This window comes from Cydia fagiglandana, chromosome 10 (assembly GCF_963556715.1).
Source record: "Cydia fagiglandana chromosome 10, ilCydFagi1.1, whole genome shotgun sequence".
In the NCBI taxonomy this organism is placed as follows: domain Eukaryota; kingdom Metazoa; phylum Arthropoda; class Insecta; order Lepidoptera; family Tortricidae; genus Cydia; species Cydia fagiglandana.
Window position 1 is genome coordinate 2,683,733 of NC_085941.1, and position 19,545 is coordinate 2,703,277.

At 38.1% G+C, this 19,545-nt stretch overlaps 2 protein-coding genes across 2 annotated transcripts in view; both read left to right on the forward strand.

Moving 5' to 3' along the window:
• Positions 1-7,636, forward strand: part of LOC134668059 (kinesin-like protein KIF20B) — a 430,310-nt gene extending 422,674 nt beyond the window's left edge. The window contains exon 15 of the mRNA XM_063525509.1: positions 7,626-7,636. The gene's annotated coding sequence lies outside the window, so the exon portion shown is untranslated. The remainder of the gene's footprint in view (positions 1-7,625) is intronic.
• Positions 1-19,545, forward strand: part of LOC134668129 (max dimerization protein 1-like) — a 474,702-nt gene that overhangs the window by 243,499 nt on the left and 211,658 nt on the right. The window lies entirely within an intron of this gene.

Genomic DNA, 19,545 nt, shown 5'->3' on the forward strand with positions numbered 1-19,545 from the left:
ACATAGAAGTGTCCTACGTAAGCGATCTCGTTGCGAACGCGGCGCGGCGCGATTTGCACGCGAATGTCGGGCGGCGCGGCGCGGCGCGGTGCGGCGCGGCGCGGCGGCGGCGCGGCGAGAGGCGGCACGAAAAAAACAAACCGTTGTTGCATATGGAAGTGTCCTAGGTGAGCGATTTTGACGCGATGGCGGCGCGGCGCGGCGGCGGCGCGGCGCGGCGCGGATCTGGCGCGATCAATCTATTTGATTTTTAGACGCGAATATGACGCGGCTAGAGGCGTGGCGTATATAGAATTACCGGCTTTGATTTGATTAGTCGACTCCCGTTTGATTTCTTTATAGGTTTTCCTGTAATCAATAGGCACAAAACTAAAAAATATTCAAATTCGCGGAAATTGGTATAAAATACGTAACTCCAGTAGCGTCTATGGCACTTACGATCCTATCCCGTCGTAAAGCCAATTTTTGCCAAAACGGAATTAATACCTAATAATAAGCAAATTAATTAAATAACCACCCGGGTAATTGTGTACTTAGTTTTTGAAGGCGGTGCCAAATCAAAATGCCAGTAAACCAAAATTTCAGACAACGAAGAACGCTGCACGTACTTGCATAAAAAGACATAGTTTACTCATAATTTAAATACGAATTTTCTAATACACCGTGTCTGCGTGCGGCCAAGGCGGTCGGACTCGGGAGTGTCTCCCTAGTCGGACAAGGCCGCCGCGCCGCGCCGCTTCGCTGTGGGAGTAGGACAAACCTATACGTATCAACGTTTTGTTTCTTCCTCACCGCGCCGCGCCTCGCCGCGTGTTCGCCGCGCGTTCGCCGCACCGCGCCGCGCCGCGCCGCTTCGCGAAGTGTGAGTAGGACACACCTATACGTATCAACGTTTTGTTTCTTCCTCGCCGCGCCGCGTCGCGCCGCCGCCGCGCCGCGCCGCCGCCGCGCGTTCGTCGCCTACGTAAGACGCTGCGTAACACTTTAGATCTAATATTGATTGAAAGATAAAAGTTAAATATTCTTTTTCTACTCCCGTACTTTTATTTGTCATTTAAAGGGTCGTGCACACACCTTTAAAACCCTACCTTATACAATACAATACTCTTTATTGCACACCTCACATACACGTAGTTATAGTTGTCAAGACAAGTCTTAGTCTATTCCCCAAAAAAGAATTTGTGCATACACGCAATATCTTTTTGGCGATTTTACGATATTCGGCTTCGCCTCAAATTGTTACTTACGCCACTCGCCTTTTTTGACCTCTCTTAAACAACGGTTGCATAAAATACTATTATTGCGATAAATAAGTAAAAAGGGAGGCAAATTAAGTGAGCAATATAAAATAGTAATAAATAGAAAGTCTTCGTCAAGTGGACACCAAAGAAAATCGTCTACAGGCTTCGACATCTACTTACAAATGATGTAATTCGCATTAGAATATGTATTTGAATATATCGTCGGCCTAAGTCGCAAATCTCGTTACTCCATTTTAAGGAAATTAGTAATTGCTACCTTGGACAACAATACTTAGTCGTAAACCTCGTAAGTCCCCCGGAGGGTTCCGAGGTTTGCGACTTAGGCCGACGATATGTGAATTCACATACTAAACCTTTTCGCGTAAATGTGACGTTCGGATATCAACTGCAGCTAAATTAAGGTAACATTCCATTTCTGACCGCAGCTGCCCTGCTCCGACACGTCGATGTTATTGTCAATTTCCATAGTAAAATTAATGACAAGACAGTGAATGACAGTAACGTCGCAACAGTAGTGCAGCTGTCGTTGGAAATGGAATATTACCTGTTAAGCTCCTCAATATTTGTCCCGTCAATATTTTAAAGCTAACCTGTATATTCAAAGGAATGGTATCCAGTCTAGACAGACGCGTCAACTTCAGTGACGCACCTACTCATTGATCATACGGGCTGATACCACCCCGTATATAGGGTTGCCGGGCCTATCCTAATTGTAGCCAAATTTTGCTTCGTTAAAACATACCAAAATTAGTATGTACCTAAGACATATGACTCATGGTAAATTATTTGAGGTATATATACTTATAACCAAACAGTACTCAGTTATTAACAGGCGTTCCTCTCTGTCGAAACTCTAGGACCTTGGACTGACATTTATCTATTTTTACGTTACGTACCTAAATATTTGACGTGGCTCTCCCCCACAAAAATCGGCAGACTTTTTGGTACAGAAAATTACAGACAAGGCGTCTCCCTTCTCCAAAGTAAATTTAATAGAGTTAGTCCACAAGGTTAGTTAGCTGAACAGCTTTGGTGCGAAGCATTTATTTTATTTAGACTTCATTTTGACTCTCAAAGACCCTTTACACCTTCAAATCTTATTAGTATTTTTTTTAACTTATATTAGATCTTCAAATTTAGTGTATTTATCAATTATTGTATTAGCAATTTATTTTAAGGATAAGAAAATACACAATGAACGCCGCAAAAATATGTCTCACGCTTCTATTGCGTTTCTAATGAGATCATGGCTTATATTTTTGCGGGCTTCGTTCATTTGTTTAATCATGAAAAGCTGGCAACCCTACACAGCATAGGCAACACTCACCGAGCTAGGTTCAGTAAGCAATTATCGAGGCTAGTGCTCCGGGGCCTTTGTTTCGGTTGTTGTATAACCATCGGTCTTTTGGGAAATAGTTCGAAACCAGTATTTTCTAACTTTTCGTTCGCTATTTAGTACCTATGTAAAAAAATAAAAACGTAATTAGATACAAAAATATGGTTGTCTATAAAGTCGGTTTACGGACGATAATTTTGCGTGACAACATCAAGAAACCATTACCATTACATTACGTAACGTTACCATGGAGATCTGTCAACAACGTTACCATGGAGATCAACGTGACAGTTTTTCGTGCATGCTACCAGTGTTCATCGATTTATCACGTCAAAAAAGCTAGCAGACAACAAAAATTAAAAGCCGTGCAAGTTAGACAAGTGCGAGTCGGACTCGCCAAAGAAGAAGAAGAGATAGGGGCAACAGCAGCATCATCTGTCAAATTTCAACTGTCTAGCTGTCACGGTTCATGAGATACAGCCTGATGATAGACAGATAAACAGACAGACGGACAGTGACGTCTTAGTAATAGGGTCCCGTTTTTACCCTTTGGGTACGGAATCCTAAAAAGTGATAATGATAATGTCATGATTATACCTCTCGCGACTGATGGCCGATCGATCGTTCATAAATCGCAAATAAATTTGAAATAAACTTTTGTCGGAGAAATCCGACTCCAATTCGCCGTATCGAGGAATATCAGAACATTACTCGAAAATATTGAAATATGGGGCCCGATTCGGATTTTGAAATAGATCTATTAGATATCTTTTAGACATCACCAAGATACGATAACGATATGTTTAAGATCTAACCTGTCAAGTTTGACATTTGCGCGATTCTGGAGATACTCTTAAACGATTTCCACAGGATATGACTTAAAAATCCAATTCACATCTAATAGAAATCTTACTCTATCTAACGTAAAAGTGACATTGGTTGCCCGAATTGCGCTGCAAAAGAGAACTAGTTGATATGTAAACTATAACGTATCTAGAATGGATCTAATACGTGTCGTCTCTTGTGAATATCTTGAAGTTCGAATACGGCAGATGATCAACAATGGTTCGTATTTAACGATAACTCAATAAAATATCAAAGGCATCAATATAGCGCGCAGGTTGTCAAGATTGCAATGAATCACGTTATTAATAGTAATAGTAATAAAGCTATTATCATTAATAATTCTGTTATTGCAGTTCGACTGACTCATCGGGTCGTTGGTCTGACAAACAAAGCAACTTTGTTGTAAACTGCGTAAATTAATGTTTTTGCGATAATAATACTACCAGAGTTTATACATCAGTTGGTAGTATATTTTCTATTACAAGTTACTCACAGTACATTTATTGGACACTTTATAATATCAAACACCTCTTCAGCTTCGCGCTTAAGGTGCCGCAGGTTCAGGATATTTTTTGAAAAATCGTACCGCTTTTTTTAAATCACAAAAATCACACACGGTCGCCAAAAAATTACTAGCGATCTTGAGGCCTCTCTCTAATAATTTCATCGATTCGAATCCTGATTTTTGACATTCGCGTCACGAACATTCAGTCTAAATAGCAGCTTTAAATATGAAAATTGCTTAAATAATTATCCAAATTTCATTGTAGGTAAGTATACTAGTATTAGGACGGTGGGACGCTAGAGGTAAGGGCTTTAAATAAATGTTTGCTATTCAGGCCATTATATAAAGTACCAGCCCTTTTTTCGTGACAATTGAGGGTCATTTAATAAAATTAAAACCTTCCTTGGCTTTTAGTCATTCTTTCATATATACCTACTAATCTCAAACAGTTTCTAAATAAAACATTTATATTAATAAAACCATTTATACTTTATAAATAATAGATTGTTGTTTTTGTTTCAGGTATGATATATCAAGTTGTATCAAAAGGAATAAAGTTTATCAAAATATGATATGTAAGTCACATTACGTCACTAAAGTTGACATTCAGATGTCAGCTGCAGCTGCCTTAGGGTAACATTCCATTTCTGACCGCAGCTCCACTATACTAGTACGAACGCGTCGGTGTTATTGTCAATTTCCATAGTAAATGAATGGTAGTGCTGCTGTCGTTGGAAATGGACTATCGTATTTATTGTTGTTTGCTGCTGTAGCTATAGACCGACCGCTTAAATGAGTCCTCGCCTGCGCGGTATGAGGGCGACGGGGTAGGACGACTATGGGCGGCGGGGAAAGTGCGGGCGGGTGTACGCCTGCCACCCGCACCTTCCCCGCCGCCCATAGTCGTCCTACCCCGTATGCTCAGTGTGTATTATAGGCACCAAGAGTTATAACCCTGTAGTATTGTTAATAAATGCGCAACGTATCCCTGCTTAGTTAATAACTGCCATTGATAGGGCTTATTAATGAAATCGTAAATGTTAGCCCGATAATATCGGATACACATTTGTATTCAAATTCGCGAATTAAGCTAGATATTCGGTCGTGCAATTTATTGTATGCAAACAAAGTTAAATCGGGGGATTAGTATTTAATTTCATAATAAACTGTAGCCTCCAGCGGTGATTTATTTTGCGGTGTTTATGTTATACTATACAATTTCAATCTAGTAAAACCATTGAGTTATTATTACTTTTGAGAAGCCATACCAAACAATGAAATGGTCGCAATCACAACCTGTACCACTCGACCAAAACGGCGTAAGCGCCGTAAGATTTATGGCGCTTACGCGTTTAAGTCGCGAGATTCACGCTCCGCTCCTATGGTTTGATGGCAAAACAACATCAACTCATGGCGCAAAATACTGGTTCTCTGTACCGGTTCTATTTCTTAACGTTAGAAATAGAGTTCTATCAGTATACCCCTTCGTGGCTGAATTCTCGAAATCGTTTCTTGGTGCTCTACGGCATTTTAAGAACAAACCATCTGAATTTCATGCTCGTATCTTTAACGGTTTAGGCTATGCGTTGTCTGCGAATGGCTTTTTAAACTTAACACCTACGGATAAAGATAGAGTTAGACCAATACAGGTCTGCAACGATTTTGATAGCACACGCAGTGCAAGTGTTATTTTAAACGTCAAACTTCTATGAAATTATGACGTAGAAATGGCACTTGCACTGCGTGTGCTATCAAAATCGTTGCAGACTTCCCTTGGTCTAACTTATTATTTGTTAGTCAGAATTTTAGCTAGTAGGAGAACCAATGATTTTCTCGGAGCCATTACTTTCGCACAAATACATGTATATGTATGTATAATAAAGGAATCGATCTAATCTCAACAAGTCCTAATTTTCCCCAGAGCAAGTTCTACGTTTCTCTAAATTCGCTGTGTAAGCGAATGACATTTTCAACAGTATTTTGTTACACAAGTTAAAAATCGGTTACCTACTCGAAATAACTCGAATATTATATTACAGCATTTCACAACAAATTGTTAGTTCCCGATTCCAAAATTCAACTGGAAAATGTTTCCAGGAAATGAAAATTGTTATACATTCTCCAATTCTGTAAATATCGGACTTCCATATTTGTCAAAAACTCTGCGCTTTAGAAAATGTGCGCCCGGCGGCCATTTTACCTCAGAGAAGCCAGAGCACATACTCCTTTGAGCATTGACATTTAAGGTCCGACACGTTCTCTCACAATAAAGTAAACTTCTACAGCCCGAACGATCGAATCTAAACCCTAAAACTATGGCAATAAACCGTGTCAAACTGCACCTGAATGTTGTAAATGCTACGACACGTACCAGATATACTAGCGATAAAATGTTCCAATTTCAAACTTATTTGTAATGTAACAAAGGCGTTGCCGGCTGCATTTGAGTCAGTTAATGAGACATGTGTTTCAATACTGCTGAAGTGCAAATTGCAACCTTATATCTGTACTAATAGAGTTGTTCAAAGCAGAAACAAGAATAGTCAACGTACTGGTTACATGGGAAACGTGACTATGGATGCCTTGTATCCAGATGAGAGGAATGATAAGAGATTTCCGTAGATTGTGGTTTTGTTTGGGTTTAAGTATTAGAGTTTTTGCTAATTATCGGTGTTTAAGAAACTTATAAACAGAACAATCATTTGTACAACAAAATAATGTCACCATGCATGTATAAATAGTACAACCTGAGTTGACAGACCATATTATTCGGCAAGAAACATCTCTTAAGCAATAATGTATGAACAGCCAGACCAGCGTACATCCTTATGACGATTTTCTCCTGAGTTGTCTGGCTTCGTTTCACTTTCGAACGTTGCAAGTCATCGGGACGAAATAACTTGAGTTGAGACTTGACGGGGGTTTCGCCATATTTTAGCGACGGTGTATTGGGCTAAATGTAAGTTATGAAGGAGTGACGTAAGTTTAGTAAATTTTCTGTCGGATGCAGTATAGATATGTGTGTGTCTGCACTACACACACATATCTCGGTGTACAAGCTACTGGAGGGAGAATGATTGTGGTTTATGGATCACTATTATTATACTCAGCGGAGTAGTGGCAAAATATATTTTTTCTTCGTCTTAGTACTAAAAATGGTTCCCTAATCTAAAGAAAGGATCAGGGAATCGTGTTTTCTTAGGAATATCTTAGAAAGTAACATTTCCAATGAATTGGCATAAAACGCTCCGGAACGTGCCAACTGCACCTAAACACGTCCGAATTAAAGCGCCCCGTAGCGCTTCAAAGCGAATTTTATCACCCATTAACTCTAAGAGATACCCCCGCCATAATCACGTTAATAACCCCCCACTGTATTTAAAATAAGCCTTTGATGTATTCGGAAAACGTCTGAGAACGCCTCTGGGCCCCCTTTTCTTTATTTGCTGCGATAAATACAGCTGAGAATCCGTTTAAGCGTTTGAGTCTATTGATACGATAGCTTTTTGCTGAGGGAAATTATTTGCGTTTGCTCTGAAGTTTTAGGGAAATGTAGTGGCTTTTACGAATATAAGGACGCATCAGAAATAACTAGGGCCAGTAGTTGCTCAATTTGGAATACAAAAGTACTTTTCATCTATCAAGAGAATCGATTTAAAACTGTTGTGAGACTGAGACATACTAACATTGAATAAATAAACATTAAACAGTCGGCAGCAGAAGTTGCTAATCGGGCGCGGTGTTCAAAATTACCACGACACGCTCTTATTCTCTTAACAATAAAGTCGCGTCAAGATCATTTTGAACACCTGGCCCGCTTAGCAACTTCTGCTGCTGACTGAACAAGTGAGTCTAAACCGTAAAAATGTTCAACATCGCAAGATAGATATACATTTATACAATCTATCTACATATATACGTATGTCGTAACATCGCTTTCGTCCAGATTCTCTTTTCCACATTCATTTTAAAGTAAAATACTACCCAGAGGACCGTAAACTTTTATATTCCTTAGCAACTGAAAGGAAATTGTGCCATTTGAAACGTGAAATGATAGAATTTCCTCTACACTATATTTATATCAGATTTTTCCTACTCAAAGCAACTTCCTCCCTTTAGGAGTCGTTACAACTCTCTGATATAGAATGAAAGTAATATGTCTGTGTAAAAAACGTATACGTACTACTGTTATTTTATTTATTTTGTTATCGCTTCGGTACGCTAGTCAAAGTAAAATTGTGGCATTCCAGAAAATTGTCGGGTATAACGCTGTAATGCTTGACGCTATTTTTTTACACTGCTGATAAAGCTAAGAAGCTGATATTTAGCATGATTACGTTTGATAATTGTAGCTTTTAATTCAACGGTATATTATGATGCAGATGCACTTATTAAAGTCAAAGTCAAAGTCAAAAATACTTTATTCATGTAGGCCTAGTAACAAGCACTTATGAACGTTTTACATATCATATTAAGGTAGCGACTATACGTGTCATGTCCCCGATAAAGTAAATCTATTTGTGGAATGCCCCAATTGTTCTAACGATTTATATTCTCTCAAATAGGCATCTTAAAATTGCTACAATTATTTTACAAAAAATACCTTAAAGGGGCCCACTAATAACCAGTCCGCTATATCGGTCCGTCAGTTAAAAGCAAAATTTGAAGATTATTAAGTTCATATTCAAAGAGGGAACAAGACTGATGAAGTTGTTAAGAAATTCTGGACATTAAAAGGAAGGGACGATTCACCATTATCCGAACGATCCGCCATTATATTTCGATATCGGGGGGCACGGCAGTGCCCCCGCCAAGTCGAGCGCGAAGCAAACACTACCGTACCATCCTTTACTGGAACCATTTCGCCGCATTTTCAGGCCCCTATTTGAGAACCTCTGGATTAGACCAGAACGCAGAAATTTTGGTCATCCAGTAAGCTATAATCACATACTTAAAATCCAAAATTTCAAGTCTGTAGGTCATTTAGTTCCGAAGTTAAGCGAAAGCAAAGTTTCGCATTTATGAAACTCACTCATGATCATCAGAATAGAACTAGTACTTCCCATAAACTCAGAGAGCTGAAATTTGGTACAGAGTTAGGGTTTAATAGCCACATAAAGGGAAAACCTAAAAATATTTCAATATCAGTCACGTTTTAAAGATCTAAGAACTGCATAAGTAAGTTTGTAATCCCATATAAATATATGATATTACAAAGTTACTGTTGCAGTTCTTACAAATAGTAGGTAAAGTAAAGTAAAGGTACACTACGATGTACGATGTGAGTATGAATGAAGATATGTTTAGTTATGATATGTGTATACATAGTATGGGTATGAGTACTCGAAAAGAAGGACTGCCTACAAAAAGAGATGAGATCCCATCAAAAACATTACATGTAAAAAGGTGCAAGTCTCGCAACGCTTTTACTACAAAAAAGTTTTGAGATGTAATGTGAAACCAAGTCGGTTATTTTAATCAGTGCCAGGGGGTGTTAAAACCGTATCAATAAGATATCTTTAATTTGTAATACTTGGCCTTCGCACGGCTGCATAATGACAAAAGGATCATCGTCACCTATTAAAAATAATTCTAATTGAACATAACGCTAGCGCTAATTGCAGTTTGAGCATTACACATACCTATTTACGAGTACGGTACGAGTAAAGCATTATGTTCGATTGCCAAGTCATTATATGATGATTAGTGACGGATTACTGATTATTATTTAATTATTAGATTTAATGAATGGGCAATACGAAAAACTGTTGCTACTGTAGAAGAATCAGAACCGGAAAAAAAGAAAAGAAAGATTTGTAATAATAAAAAAACTACTCCTAAACAGACAAAAAATGTGTTAAATAAGAAAATCTAATAAAATAAATCAATATGCCCACGTTTCTACAAAAAGAAGTGAAATCCCACCAAAAACATTCTGTAAAAAACTAGCCAAGTCTCGATGGAGCTTGTTGTTTATCTCTAAAAAGTAATGAAATCTAGACAAAGTTGTGCCAAGTCTAAGGTTCCTTACTGCGATTTCTTTATTATTATAGTTAATGTTGTGTGACTTGGCCGTTGAAGGGTACACAAGGGTACAAAACCAGGTGCTCCATGACACCATTGCACCAATCTGCCATTGCACCAAAAAGAAGTGTTTGTTTCAGGCTCGCCCATACATTATTGAGTATTATTGAAATACGCAGCTTTATCAAGCCTACAATTGACTGGTTATTGAATCAACGTTTTCCAAGTGGCAATTTTCCATCGTCAATGGGTAGCGGTTCTGGCGACAGATTGGTGCAATGGTGTCATGGAGCACCTGGTTTTGTACCCTTGTGTACCCTTCAACGGCCAAGTCACACAACATTAACTATAATAATAAAGAAATCGCAGTAAGGAACCTTAGACTTGGCACAACTTTGTCTAGATTTCATTACTTTTTAGAGATAAACAACAAGCTCCATCGAGACTTGGCTAGTTTTTTACAGAATGTTTTTGGTGGGATTGTTATTACAAAAGATGTTATTGCTCCTTGCTCGATAGAAAGGGATGGTTAACTGTTAAGGAAAATGGCAGTATTCAATATGTTAATAAAGCCTTAACGGTTCTTTGAGGGTGTAGTATAGAATAAAACTACATATACTGTGTGTATTTTTAATATAACCGCAAACTTAAATGAGACGTATGATTAAGTGCTATGATCTTATTTTTTGTGTTTTTTTTTTGCTAGTCTATTAAGGTGTCCGACTGCTGGGCAAAGGCCTCTCCCCTTGTCTTCCACGACTCCCGACATAGCGCCTGCTCTGGCCAGTTACTGAGAAAGGTGTCTAGGTCATCCCGCCATCTCCGTCTGGGCCTGCCGCGTCCGCGCTCTCCTTCTGGCATCTACTTGGTAGCCACACTAGCCCATCTATATGGATGCATGCGACAGACGTGACCGGCCTAGTCCCATTTGAGCCTAGCAGTCTTCTCTCCGACGTCAGCAATACGGGTTTTTGCGCGCAGGTTGTTTTTATTTACTGAAAGAATTTTTTATTCACCATTGACCACCAGAGCATAAGTACGGTGTCATGGCACTACCCAGGCAAAGTCTTAGTAATAGGGTCCCGTTTTACCCTTTGGGTACGGAACCGTAAAAATGTAGGTCTGTCGTTTCTTTTCCACCAGCTTTTCGAGCCATTTAGGAAACCTAACAGGCCAACTCGTAAAAAAATATATGATAGATAGATAAATCATTTATGTGACAGCTGCAATGACACACAATATAAATTTACACAGAGGAAAAGAAAAAAAAAATCTAATCCATACAAAATCATTAACCCCCTCCAGCACTCGAGAGTTGGGACGTCTGCTAATAATTGATTGTAATCGGGAAAGTTCGCAACTAGCGATCACTGCAACTGATGACGGTACTTTAGCGAGATAGCGAGAGACTAGCGGTAGCGGCAGCGGGGGAAGAGGCGGAAGCGATTTGAAAACAACAGTTTTAAGATTAAATTGACACTACACTTGTAAAAAGCATTAAGAAAGTTAGACCTAATATAGAACCCTGCGGGACTCTTTTGTTGGCAATTCGTGATCAATCGGTGAATGACTTTTCAAAGCAGGATTACGAGAAAATAACCAAATCAAATCATTGTTGATAAATAAAACTTAACGTTGTAACATGCCTATTTAAAATATAAACTATCTTTATCACATTTTGAACATTCAGGATTACGACCCCAAAAACATTCAGTAAAACGGAAAAGAAAATATTGTTAGCCCAGCCAATAACCTCGTAGCTAATTATTCGATTAGGTACGGCAAAGGTTGATCTTATACCAAATAAATAGGCTATTTCGTACAAGAATATAGATGTTCTTAAAGTAGAGGCTTTTGGCAAAGGTGTTGTATTCTAGCGAGAAAATTCGTAATATAAAAGGCTTATTTTACTCGGAATACGAAGCGTTACGCGAAATAGCCTCTACTTTAAGAACATCTATATTCTTGTACGAAATAGCCTATTTATTTGGTATAAGATCAACCTTTGCCGTACCTAATCGAATAATTAGCTACGAGGTTATTGGCTGGGCTAACAATATTTTCTTTTCCGTTTTACTGAATGTTTTTGGGGTCGTAATCCTGAATGTTCAAAATGTGATAAAGATAGTTTATATTTTAAATAGGCATGTTACAACGTTAAGTTTTATTTATCAACAATGATTTGATTTGGTTATTTTCTCGTAATCCTGCTTTGAAAAGTCATTCACCGATTGATCACGAATTGCCAACAAAAGAGTCCCGCAGGGTTCTATATTAGGTCTAACTTTCTTAATGCTTTTTACAAGTGTAGTGTCAATTTAATCTTAAAACTGTTGTTTTCAAATCGCTTCCGCCTCTTCCCCCGCTGCCGCTACCGCTAGTCTCTCGCTATCTCGCTAAAGTACCGTCATCAGTTGCAGTGATCGCTAGTTGCGAACTTTCCCGATTACAATCAATTATTAGCAGACGTCCCAACTCTCGAGTGCTGGAGGGGGTTAATGATTTTGTATGGATTAGATTTTTTTTTTCTTTTCCTCTGTGTAAATTTATATTGTGTGTCATTGCAGCTGTCACATAAATGATTTATCTATCTATCATATATTTTTTTACGAGTTGGCCTGTTAGGTTTCCTAAATGGCTCGAAAAGCTGGTGGAAAAGAAACGACAGACCTACATTTTTACGGTTCCGTACCCAAAGGGTAAAACGGGACCCTATTACTAAGACTTCGCTGTCCGTCCGTCCGTCCGTCCGTCCGTCTGTCACCAGGCTGTATCTCACGAACCGTGATAGCTAGACAGTTGAAATTTTCACAGATTATGTATTTCTGTTGCCGCTATAACAACAAATACTAAAAACAGAATAAAATAAAGATTTAAATGGGGCTCCCATACAACAAACGTGATTTTTAACCAAAGTTAAGCAACGTCGGGAGTGGTCAGTACTTGGATGGGTGACCGTTTTTTATTGCTTTTTTTTGTTTTTTGCATTGTGGTACGGAACCCTTCGTGCGCGAGTCCGACTCGCACTTGCCCGGTTTTTATAACTGTTTCTGGGCCTGTTTTTCCCGATTTTAGTGTTTTATTATCAGCAGAATAATTAAAACTCCAAGTTACCTTGTTAGGTACTTTTACGAAAGTGTAATTTAACTTCGTGAAAATTTTATCGAGTCGAAAACTTTGAAAAACGTAAAGGGGAAAATTAGATCTCTCTTCATCATTAGACATTTCGGTGAGGATCAAGTTTCGAGTGTCCAAATACCTAGGTTTGTGTAAAGTTTTGGTGTTAATTAAGTTAATTACTTTGAGTTGAATTAACGTACCTAATCAAAGTTTGGAAGTGTACTCGTATCCTACTTGACTGCGCCAACTAGTTGGAAGTTGAGTGTAATGACAACACCAGGCCTATTTGAAGTTATAAATCAGTCAATTTGATTTGTGTTTGTTATGAAAAGGACATGACATGAATCGCATCTTACCAGTTAAGTTGCCCTGGGTTCAGTCAGCAAAGTTATTAAAAACTCGCAGTGCTCATATGGTTGCCTAAAAATATGAATAACATTTTTGAGGCCTTTTTCTAGTAAGTTCATCGATTTAAAAGCTGATTAAACAAAAAAGTCACGGACATAAGTCTAAAACGCATCAATAATTGCACAAAAGCTAAAAAATTATAATTAGTTATTTAAAAAATATCTTCTGAAAATGACTTGCAGATCTGATTGTAATATTTGTAATAACGGGTTATGAAAATAATTTGGTTTGGATTTGTTATGGATTGGATCTGTCAGTACTAAAAGTGATATTTCTGACAGAAGTGTCGAGACAAGTAAAATTACGTGAGTTAAACCGGAAAAATATTTTTGAAAATGACCCTTGTAGTAAATATGAATGAGAGTATTTAACGCTCAGTAAATCTGTGTCTGACATTTGAAACTAATGCACTCCGACATTGTTCGTACCCAAGTTTAATTCATAACAGATCGCAAAACTAATTTGTACAGTCAGCCCCAGATTGCAGCTAACGAGCATGCAATCGTACAGTCGCAGATACCGAAGTTGGGGCAATTTGTAGTCGCTAAGAGCATACTTGTGTTGAAGATACTCGTATATGCTTAATGTTGAATGGATTCTTGGGATTGTTACACGTATACTTGGAAGTTAGGGAGTCTTCGATTGAACAGACAATTGAGACAGTCGAGCTGTTATTTGTAATTCAATTGATGTACTTAAACATTTGTGATAACACACACAAAAATGCCTTTATCAGGATTCGAACCCGGGACTTCCTGCTTCGTAGGCAGAGTCACCAGCGACTAGATCAGATGGCCGTCAAAAATCGTCGTAAATAGGTTCGTAATTTCTCTGAAATGAGATTCTCCAGAAATCCTAGTCACTCATACATAATTATATGTTTATTAAGATTTCTATGATTAAAATTTATATTCGGGTTGGGTAGGATAGCAACAGTAATTGCATGCAAAAATACGAAAGAAAATTATAACGAGCGAGCTGATTGGAAAGCACGTTATTATTTTCTGGATTAGTAAAATGTATTTTTATTTATCGTTAAAATTGTTTGTACCTTTACAAAACATACACGATATTAATATGCCCTACTTTCGATATAATTCCTACTAGTAATAGGTAAATAATTTACGTATCGATCGATCTTTCACCTCCATTACTTGTTATGCTTTACATATAAAGCGAATATATCAAATAATAATTCTCCTATCGGATTTGCCGTTGGCTCTTGACAATGCAATTTCAATAGACATATTGCCTGACAAAATGATAAGTTTATCTTTGAATTTGAAAACGTAATCCTTGCTATATAACCTGATCTTTTCGTGCATTTCTCTGTCATCCTGATACTTTTCGTTTGGCGTTTGTCGATGTTCGATTGTCATCTTGACTAGGCCGAATCGCATACAATTATAACATTTATGTATAGGTATTTACGTATAAGTGTACGCACTAAAGTCCCGTTTCGTTAAAATAATGTGCGGAAATCGTAAAAGTTTAAATCAATATGTTAAAAACTGTGATTCTCAGCATTTCAAACCATAAAACAAGGTGTTAAGGTTCACATTGCCACGTATTGCCTTCGGTTCCCTCAATTGGCGTTCTCAAGCTTTGTGTGTGGTAAATCAGGACATGCGTTTGTCCCATCTGACATTTATGGTGTAGTTTATATTTATGGGCGGGCAGCGTCCCCTTACCCGGTTATCACGATGATTCACCGGTGTGTAAGCGAGACAGTGCTATGCACGTAGAATAGTGTCACGTTCGCACGTTGTCACGAGAGTGGAACCGCGTTCAATGTAAAGACTGTTATCTAGCGAGCTATCAACTAACTTTGTGCTAACGTAACGTGGACAGCAACGTTAGCCAACCCCGCCGCCAACGAGTTCACAATTCTAATTTATTGGTTAATATACATCCAATTATGTAAAAATATTTTCCATAAGGTCAATATAAATATCCACGGAGGAAAATGGGGACTACGTTTGTAGAAACGTCCGTCCTCTTTCTTCTTATGGTAACATTCCATTTCTAACCGCAGCTGCACTACCTGTACTGAACGCGTCGCTGTCATTGTCAATTTCCATAGTAAAATTGACAGTAGTGCAGCTGTCGTTGGAAATGGAATGTTACCCTAAACGTCGCAATTGCTACAGAATTCAATTAGTGTGGCTCTCTGCTGTGCCACATTAGCCAACCGCGCCACCAACGAGTTCAAAATTCTAATTTTAAAGTTACCCCCGTTGTATCGAAGTGGCACAAAAGGCCCCGTAAATTAGAAGGTACAATGCCCACCCGAATTAGCATAATAAAAAGGGCATTCGGTGCTGATCGTAAATAATGCTTTATGGCTGAAACCGGGGAGGTGGCAGCATAAAGATATCATTCCGTGCTGTACGGTGGGTGTGAAAATGGAGCTTAGCTTGGTTAGCGTGTGTTTTAAAACTTGTATCTAACGTAAGCGCCATTCGACATAACCATAGAGAAATATAGTAAGACAAGAGTGCTCATTCCATACATCAGTTTTGGTACCAAAAAGATTAGTTGTTTTCATAGTCGACATCTAGCATCGAATAGCGGAATTATCAGTACTTTAAGTAGCAGCAGTAGTACGGAGTGAGCACTCTTGTCTTACTATATTTCTCTATGGTACGAGTAAAAAAACACACGCTAACGAAGCGAAGCTCCAAATACAGTATATGTATGGAGTTAGCAATCCTATGTATTTTTTTCTCTATGCTCGTTAACCTAACGTAAGCGCCATTCGACATGACCTAAACGCCAGTTGCCCAAAGGACTTAAAGTTACTTATTATATGGAACGGCAGAGAATATTACCTACGCTTTGATCGATTCTATCGACGAAGTAAATACATTCTATGACGGTAGTAAACATGCGTAACGGTCTGACTAAAAGCGGTTAAGTACCTACATTTGAATTTGCGGTATCGTCTTGGGTCGTCCCATTCGTTTTTCGTGAAGTTCTTAAACTAGTCCTATTCTGCTTTTGTCACTCATTCTACATTGAAAGCCACCGACGATTGTGACGAATGTAGAATTGGTGACGAAAGCAGAATAGGACTAATTTAAGAACTTGACGAAAAACGAATGGGACGACCCAAGACGATACCGAATTTGCCGGCCCTTTTTACAAACTGCGTTCGAGAATTCACAAGTTAATACTTATGAACGAAAAAGTACTTACTTGTCAACAAGCAGTGTTGGCATCAATCTGAACTAAATCAATCCGGATTGATCAATCGAATTGACGCGTCAATCCGAATTGATCAATCCGGATTGATCAATTCGAATTGATTCAATTCAGATTGACGCGTCAATCCGATTGAATCAATCGGAATTAACGCATCAATCCTCAATTCGGATTTAATCAATTCTCAATCTAGATTAACCATAGTCCCTAAGATTACTTTTCAAAGGTGTCCTTTTTTGAGACTTACTTACTGGACTTAAAGTCGATATCTGAGATTCTCAGAGGTTCGAAAACATGTTGCTGATGTCAGTATTGACTGATGTCCCTTTTTGGGACATTTTTCGAAATTTGGCCGATTACGTTCATATTCGTAATCGATGTCGACCATAGGTCCCGAAAGATGTCCCTTCCATTTCGGGACATTTTTATAAAATATTCGTTGGCACTTTAAAACGATATCTGAGATTTCCAAAGGTTCACATGGTAGGTAACATGTTTCCGACGGCAATAAAGACGTAGTTTCCTTTTTTTTTGGACATTTATGGGACATTTCTTAAAATTAACCGATTGCGTTCAAAATCGATATCTGAGGTGCCCAAAGGTTTCTAAACATGTTTCTGACGGCAATGCCGAGAAATGACTTTTTACCTACGCTAAGGTTCCAAATCATGTTTGCGACGGTAATATTCCGAGATGCCCTGTTTTGGGACATTTTGGGACATTTCTTGAAACCAACCGATTGCGTTCAAAATTTATATCTGAGGTGCCCAAAGGTTGCCCAAAAGAATGATTTATTATTATTGAATGCCTTGCGAGTATTACAGTAAGTATCGGGATATCCCCCGGTATTCACTGTAATACTGGCAAGGCTTTATATATTGAACTTTACTTGTTATTATGGATATTATTTATTCATTTATCTCACAATAACAATCTGTCATAAAAACATAACAAGCATGAAATGAAATCGAAGGGAGCCCGTAATATGATATTTTTTTATTGATTTAGACATAATTATAATATCGTATAGAAGTTATCTTACAGATGTATTCTCATAATTATTTTTTATCCATTAATCTTGCACACGAAAATAACAAAGTGAAATTTTTAAACCCACATAACATTGTTCTAGAATAAAAAATGTACCTATAGATATTCAATGTTAACCTTTACGACAAATAATAGTTGGTAAATGTTACTTACCGTAAGAACAACTGCGATGTCCAATCCTCAAAGTCACGCCAAGTTAATCGTATGAAACAGTCCAGAAGTAAATCCAAAAGTCCGTATAACAAGCCAACGCCAAAATAAAATCCACAGTCTAATTTAAAACAAACACACACAGTCACACACCAACAAACAACAAGGGTTGAAGACCGAATGTCTTATCTCTACTGGACTCAAACTGGACACCACTAGAACAATAAAAGGATTAGAATCATGCTATCTCTTTCGCACTCGTACGTTTTTAGAACGCATCTTGTTATCAGCAGGGTGGCGTAATGCAGGTAGTAAAGTAAGTACGTGGCTAAAGTGTAGAATCTAAATATTGCCGTTGAAACCATGTTTTGCACCTCAGATATCGATTTTGAATGCAAGCAGTCACTTTCAAAGAATGTCACTAAAATGTCCCAAAACAGGACACCTTTCAATATTGCAGTTGAAAAGATGTTTAGATACCTCTGGTTACCTCAGATATCGATTTTCAACGCAATCGGGTAATTTCTAGAAATGTCCCAAAAAAGGGCATCTCTCAATATTTCCCTCGGAAACAAGTTTCGAAACCTTTGGGCACCTCAGATATCGATTTTGAACGATATTGGTTAATTTCAAGGAAAGTCCCGAAAATGTTCCAAAAAGGACATCCTTTATATTGCCGTCGGAAACATGTTTCGGAACCTTTGGTAAACTCAGACACCGCTTTTGAACGTATTTGGCTAGTTTCGAAAAATGGCCTAGATAAAAAGGACATTAGGTAGGTACATGCAAAGTAATCGTCAATCCGAATTGACGATTGAGGATTGAGGATTGACCGATCAGTTCGAATTAACGATTAGTAATCGTCAATCCTCAATCAGTAGATTTTGAATTAGTTTCGTCAATCGTCAATCGTCAATTCGGATTGATCGGTCAATCCTCAATCGTCAATCGTCAATTCGAATTGATTTTTTGCCAACACTGTCAACAAGTCACTATTTTACAAGTTTAGAGTTTGTTTGTCGTCTTTTACATGCAAAAAACTTTACAGCTTGCAAATACACCAGTTGAGTAGTAAATAGTTCAATCTCGCACTATGCACATAGACCATACATGGTAACGTGTCTTATGCTTTGCATTTAAGTATTTCTTCAGAATATTATGCAGTGTCTGTAAAACAACAAAAATCAACTTTAATCTTTCGAACAAAAACTAAACGTTTCTCCTAAAGTTTGCTTTGATCCAGTTAAAAGGCAAACAAAACCATAATTTCAAATGGAAACTATGCTATCTTAAGCAAGTTGGTTTTAAATAAATGTCTGATGTGTTTTTCGATCAAGTTTTGGCTCCTCGCCTCGTGTTTACGCCGCGATGCCCACGAAAATATTGTATCAAATCATATTTGATCGTTTCGCTATGCACTATGTATACCTTCGGTCGGCGGTATGCATTGGCAACATTACAACGCATGTGGAATAAACTTTGGTTACTTTTTACTACGAAATACTATTATTTAACCTTTTTGTCACATGCTTTACGCCGTCACCCAAGTTACATTATGCATGATACGTCACATATGCTTTTGTTGACTATAGACATTAGATAGATAACTATATATACATATCTACAAAATCGACACATTG